The 7,500-nt window shown below is 43.2% G+C and overlaps 1 non-coding gene across 1 annotated transcript; it reads left to right on the forward strand.

The window, feature by feature from the left end:
• Window positions 1–4,494: 4,494 nt before the first annotated feature.
• On the forward strand, window positions 4,495–4,613 carry LOC138353435 (5S ribosomal RNA). Its single transcript, XR_011223138.1, has one exon. It is a non-coding gene; the product is annotated as a 5S ribosomal RNA (ribosomal RNA).
• The last annotated feature ends 2,887 nt before the right edge of the window (window positions 4,614–7,500 follow it).

Consider the following 7,500-nt stretch of genomic DNA (forward strand, 5'->3'; position numbering starts at 1 on the left):
CAGACGACTGGAAGCGAAGATCGGTCTTGAAGTCCTGGGCAATCTCGCGCACCAGACGCTGGAAGGGAAGTTTCCTGATGAGCAACTCTGTGCTCTTCTGGTAACGACGGATCTCACGCAGGGCGACCGTTCCGGGCCTGTAACGGTGAGGCTTCTTCACGCCCCCTGTGGCAGGAGCAGACTTGCGTGCTGCCTTGGTGGCCAGCTGCTTACGAGGAGCCTTGCCTCCCGTGGACTTGCGAGCAGTCTGCTTGGTGCGAGCCATGGTGAACAACTGTGGTTTGTGATGGCCGGATTAATTAATGGATTAAAAAGTCCATAGAGCTGGCAAGCAGGGGATGGAAGAACGGGGCGAGGTTGCAGAAATCTTGAGCAAGGATCTGGAGATGAGGTGAAGAGGGGAGATGAAAGATCGGTGGCCCAACCACCGTGGATTTGAGCTTGATCAGATGAAAGTAGAATTGAGTGGGGTGTCATTTGCAATACACACAGAGGCCGGGAACGCAAGCAGCTGGCAGTGGAGGTTTGATGTCAGATGATGTTAAGTCAGTTCGTTAGGAGTCTTCTTTCTTGTTGATTTCACCAAACTTTGATCGTTGTTCTTTTTTTTGGGCTTGTCGGTCTTGGTGGTCACGGTTCGTGTTGATGCTTGAAGGTGATCTTTCCTTGGGGGTGATGGTGTACCGACAGATACGTCCTCATCCGATTCATCAGATGAGTGAGGAGCAGGGGTGTTGACACGCTGGGGTAGATTTCTTGAAGGTTGGGTTCTTGAGGGTTGATGTCTTGAAGGTAGAGTTCTCGGAGGGTGTGTAACAGCGGTAGGTACTGCAGCAGAAGGTGCTGCATAGTCTTTACCCTCTATAGGGTCACACCAAGGGTCGATAGCAGCGAAATTCGCCACTGAGACGGGTGAAGGGACAGCAGCAGCTGGAGAAGCGTGTGGAGCAGGAGCTGACAGTATGTCAGAAAGCGTGGCTGCGTTCACAGTGATGTCATGGTTGGTAACGGGAACTGATGCAGAAGTGGGGGTCACATGAGGCAGAGTCTTGTGAGCTGTAGGTACCCGAACAGGATCTGAGGGCTGCATTGCAGTGGCGGAATCGTCGTCGTCGGATGTAGAGTCAGCATCCTCCTCTACAGGGTCAGTTGTTGGAGATGAACGCGGAGCGTTGAAAACTTCCTCAGGAACAATGAAGGTAGGGAGACCGTTCGCCTTGTACAGAATTTTCAGGAGCCTCACGAATTCTCGGGGGTTATTGCCAGCAGTAATTCTGGCTGTTGATATCAGAGCTTTTACTGTGCTCTGCCCAATTAGCTTTGTCTTTGGTTGGGCCGGTGGCGATGGCGCCGAAAAATTTTTGCTTATATACGCCGTCTCGAGGCGCTTGCTCGAGCGCCATTGGCTGCTCGACTCGCCTACGTCACCCCGTTGCCCCTCCCCTCCTTCCTCTGGCTGCAGCCAACAGGCAGCTCACCTCAAACACTATTATCGCTGATTTTGCTCTATTTTTTGGATTTGTGCAAAAGTCATTTCACAGAGACGTGAAACAGACGAGTAGGCAACTGCAGTTTTGAAAGCGTTGTGAGAAAGCCGTGTTTCTGCTCGAGTACAAGCATAAAGTAAGGACAGGCAGGAGTTAGGAGTTGCCATGCTACAAGTACGTCCGCTTGACGGGATATAGTCTGGGGAAATCGTGCCGAAATTTTATTATTCACACAACTTCAACACCATGACTGGACGCGGCAAGGGAGGCAAGGGACTCGGAAAGGGTGGCGCCAAGCGTCATCGTAAGGTGCTACGTGACAACATCCAGGGCATCACCAAGCCCGCTATTCGTCGCTTAGCTCGTCGTGGCGGCGTGAAGCGTATTTCGGGTCTCATCTACGAAGAGACCCGTGGCGTCCTGAAGGTGTTCCTCGAGAACGTCATCCGTGATGCTGTAACCTACACGGAACACGCCAAGAGGAAGACCGTCACTGCCATGGACGTGGTGTACGCTCTGAAGCGCCAGGGTCGTACCCTCTACGGATTCGGCGGATAAGAGCTTGGCTAATCCATCGATTCCACCCACCACCACCTCAAAACGGGACCTAATTAGGTCCCTATACTTTTTTACTGAAGGGCTTAATAGACGATAACATAAATTGTTTTGATATCAGCTAGCACATTGGGTCTTATGAAATCTATTTTTTATCCTCGCATGCTTAAAGGGACTCTGATTGGGGAGGGAGGGGTGGGGGGGGGGGGAAGGTTTGTTCCGTTATATACTAGCAGAGCAGGATCATTGGTGGTGGGGGGGGGGGGGGGGAGGGAGAGAGAGAGAGAGAGAGAGATCTTTCCCAACTCTTCCTTTTTACATGAGTGAGCTACCCGTTTTATTCATTTTATCCTTCTCAGAGCTGTTTTGATAGTATCCAAATGATGGTAAATGAAAAGGGAGGACACGAATATCTACCCAGAATTCAGGACTGGCAATCGATATGCATGTTTGAGTGCGAATCTTTTTCTCTCTCAACTTAGGTATACGTTTATGTCGTACCTAAAAGCGAGAACCACACTATTGGGACAAGTATGCAAGGCCCAATTTTCCTAACAAGCACAGTTAATTTTGTTATTTTCGAACATTTCTTTCCAAATTGGTTTATCCAATTAACAGTATTATATTAAGATCATGAATTGCTGGGTTAGGTTAGGTTAGGTTAGCTTAGCTTAGGTTAGGTTAGGTTAGCTTAGCTTGGGTTAGCATAGGTTAGGTTAGGTTTGATTACATTTCTATGTTAGATTTAACTCAAATTCAAAACAATTGCAGTCATTCGGCTTGTTAGTCAACTTGCCTCTAATAGGGGCAATTTGTCTAACAAGACTATTTAGTTTTGTGTGCATATATATATATATATATATATATATATATATATATATATATATATATATATATATATATATATATATATATTATAGCTTCAAGACTCCGAACCAATATAGAAGCATCAAGAGGAAGTGCTTGTGTTATGGGCCAATAGGCCTTCTGCAGTTACTTCCATTCTTATGTTTTTATTCCCATTGGTTCGTGTTTTATCTTGTGTAAATGTCAATCACCTCACCCAAAACTTTGGTACCATATCACCTCACCCATGTATGTGTGTATATATATATATATATATATATATATATATATATATATATATATATATATATATATATATATATATATATATATATATATATATATATATATATATATATATATATAATATACAGAGTAAATCTACCCCAAAAGTAATGATTTATTTGTCTACAAAACTAAACTCTTTTTGGAATCATATGAGGCCCCTCCACTGAGGGGGGAGGCCTGGATGTTTATTGTCATGTGTATTCATGCTGCTTGCATGTCGTCGTTTATTTTGCCTTTGTTGTTTTCTTGACAGCTTTCTTTGCCTTGGGTGGTTTGGGAGATTTTGAAGCTCTCTTTATTTTGGGCTTTTTGTTCCCAACAACAAGCTGCTGCTGCTGCTTCTTTTTCAAGGCTGTAGGTGGTTTGTTGCTTGTGGCGGCTTTCTTGGGAGTTACCACGGCCTTCTTTGCTGCTGTAGATGGTTTCTTGGTTGTGGTGGCTTTCTTGGGAGTTAGAACGGCCCTCTTCTCTGCTACGGCCAGCTTGAATGATCCACTAGCTCCACTTCCCTTGGTCTGAACAAGAATGCCGTCAGCCACTGCTTTCTTGAGAAATCTTCGGATGTAAATGGCGATCTTGGCAGCCTCGACTTTGTTGTTGGCAACAACGTACTTCTTGATTGCTTGTAGAGACGAGCCCTTACGGTCTTTGAGTGCTGCGACCGCGGCTAGAACCATTTGACTAGTTTTCGGGTGAGCAACCTGGACGCGAGGTTTCCTGGTGGTGGCCACCACAGCAGCAGCAGCCGCAGCCTTCTTGGTAGGCTTTGCTTCTACCATGATGATGATGAGATAACCAAGGTGATGAGAGACGCTCAGACAGTCACGGGGGAATGATGCTGCCGCCGCTTGAGCCGAACCTATTTATGTGCCGGCACGGTACAGAAGCTGCAACCTGGCAACTCGTCCACCAATCACGACGGTTGGTTTTACGGCTCCGAAACCTGGATCCCATATCTTCTCTAAAATAGAAGCATTTGTTCATGTTCTTTGTAAAAGTATCATAAAGCAGGACAGATGAGACAAATATCATAAAAACTGAAGAGCAGATGAGCACACACATGTATGTATTACAAAAGAAAATCCACAAATTCATTAGAAATTGGCAGGGTAGGCTGAGGAAGTAGGTAGATGTAAAATGTCTGTAAATGGCGAAAGAACATAAACCCAAGACTGAATAAACGATGTTAAATATCCATGCCAAGGAGACAAAAATATGTTAGGATACAATTACCATTAAGACACCACAAGAAGGTCCGTATCCTGCCGTGATGACTAAAAAGAGTTGGTTATTAGCCACAATGTGTAGGCAGTCTCATGCCAACGGCCATACCACGTTGAGAACACCGCTTCTCGTCCGATCAGCGAAGTTAAGCAACGTTGGGTTTGGTTAGTACTTGGATGGGTGACCGCCTGGGAACACCAAATGCTGTTGGCAATAATGTTTTTTGTTTTGTTTTGTTTTGTTTCGTTTGTTTTTGTTTGAATGGCTGGCTCCACGGGAAATTCACGGAGTTGTGTGGAATAAGGCCTGGTAAAATGAATTAATATGTATGTCATGTTTAAAACAAACTCGCTTAATATAGTGTGTGAGGCTTTATACAAAAACAAACAACCAAAACAAAACATGTTGTATATATATATATATATATATATATATATATATATATATATATATATATATATATATATATATATATATATATATATATATATATATATATATATATATATATATTATATATATATAGCTTAATCCGGGTTTGAACTCGCAACTCCAAGAATACGCATCACTTATATACACTTTACCACTGGACCACTGCAGGACACTTGATGCTGAGGTATCAATTTAATGACGTAAATGCCATTTCCACAAATAAATGATAATTTAAAAGTATTTGTATGTACAAATCTTTTCTGTTTAAAAGGCTACAATATCAGTTACTGATATAATTTGTGTTAATGTTTCTATACCCACAGGAAGGCATGTTTTTGCTTATATGTAAGGGGTACGGAGAAGGAATCCACAGACCATCATTCCCCTTCCCCCCCCCCCCTCCCACCTACTACCACCACCACCACCACCACTACTCACCACCAATCACCACCAATCACCACCACCACCAATCACCACCAATCACCACCACCACACCTAACCGAAAACCCCCTAACACATCAACCCTCCCCCCAATCAACAGGCGAAATAATAACCCTCAAATGCCTGCCTGCCTGCCAGCCAGCCAATACTAACGGTCTTCTCAGAAAGAAAATCTCTTTGTATCTGTATTACTTGATGAAATGTATGATTCTAATAATGAAAATAAATTGTTATGTCGGTTGTATGAGCATAATGACCAATATGCACATGATATGAATGAATTAAATAGTGTAGTTTTAAGTAATTAGGTTGTAGACACATTAAGCGGATATGATATTTGACGCGTCCAGAACTGGTGATTTTTGGTTTAGTTTTAAATGCACCACCACCACCACCATTGCTTCCCCAGAGCCTAATTAAGGACCGGTAAAAGGAGTCAATATGTATGTCATCTATAAAACCAAAGAATGAATAAAAACACACACACACACACCTACATAATAGTACTAGGAAGATTGTATGGCATAAAAAAAAAAAAAGTACTCCCATTGGGTCGTTTGAACTCGCGACTTCCAAAACACCAGCCACACACCTTACCACCCAGCCACCATAGAGTTGGTATAATTGTGCAACTTTAGTTATAAAACTAAAGTTCTTATTGTCTCAAATCTTATTGTCTGTTCTATGAAAAGGCATGATGTAAATTATGTATTTTTTGAATGATTGAATTGTAGGCACATTAAGCGGATTCGATATTTGATATATCCAGAAAAGGTGATTTCTGTTCAGTTTTAAAATGCATCACCGTTAACGCTAAAGGACTGGTAAAACGACTCGATGTTTGTCATTTTTAAAATAAACACTAAAACTAGGCCCTTAACATATATAATGTTTGAATATAAATTGAATGCATATAAATACAAAGTGGGAGTGGCTGGCTGGCTGGCTGGCTGGCTGGCTGCCTGCCTGCCTGCCTGCCTGCCTGCCTGCCTGCCTGCCTGCCTGCCTGCCTGCCTGCCTGCCTGCCTGCCTGGCTGGCTGCCCGCCCGCCCGCCCGCCCGCCCGCCCGCCTGCTTGCCTTGCCTTGCCTTGCCTTGCCTTGCCTGTCCTGTCCTGTTATTGCCTTGCCTTGCCTTGCCTTGCCTTGCCTTGCCTTGCCTTGCCTTGCCTTGCCTTGCCCTGCCCTGCCTTGGCTGCAGCTGGCTGGCTGGCCGTAAATCAACTCTTAACAACACCACACCACACCACACCATCACTCATCACCCATCACCCCTCACCCACCACCGGCCCCAGTCTCCCAGCCTCTCTTATATACCCGAGCAGGCCCTTTAAATTATTTGAATTGTTGCACTTCGGCCAATGGCACGATCGCTGCTGCTCAAACATATTCTGGTTCACAAGTATTATAATATATTATATTATATTATATTATATATATATATATATATATATATATATATATATATATATATATATATATATATATATATATATATATATATATATATATATATATATATATATATATATATATATATATATATATATATATTTATTCATGAAACACATTAAAACCTTGATCATTTATTCATTCATTACGTCTAGTGAAGAATTGCTTTTGTTCATTTGTATGATTAAAAATTGATAGAATATGAATTCCTCGCTTAAAGTAAAATATAAAATATATATTGGATTTATATGATTGGTTAATATTCCAAGTGATGCTGAATATCCCCTATAATTTTGTTTTGTTTGTTTGTTATGTACACATTCCAAATGAAATCAATATAAATGTTATTATTAATGTTTGAAAGTTGATTGTCTACTTGAATCTCTCTATTAAAGTGTGTGTGGCTCCGGATGGAGCCTGGTTATGGTATTTGTCGTGGTGGGTGGCAGAAGTGCTTACTTCTTCTCTGTCTTCTTTGGCAAAAGAACTGCCTGAATGTTTGGAAGAACACCTCCCTGTGCAATGGTTACGCCAGACAGAAGTTTGTTGAGTTCTTCGTCGTTGCGGATGGCCAACTGCAAGTGACGTGGGATGATACGGGTCTTCTTGTTGTCACGTGCGGCGTTACCGGCGAGCTCCAGAACTTCGGCAGCGAGGTATTCCATGACGGCTGCCAGGTAGACAGGAGCGCCAGCACCGACGCGTTCGGCGTAGTTGCCTTTACGCAGCAGACGGTGAATTCTGCCCACGGGGAACTGAAGTCCGGCCCTGCTGGAG

Source organism: Procambarus clarkii, chromosome 57 (assembly GCF_040958095.1).
Source record: "Procambarus clarkii isolate CNS0578487 chromosome 57, FALCON_Pclarkii_2.0, whole genome shotgun sequence".
Lineage (NCBI taxonomy): Eukaryota > Metazoa > Arthropoda > Malacostraca > Decapoda > Cambaridae > Procambarus > Procambarus clarkii.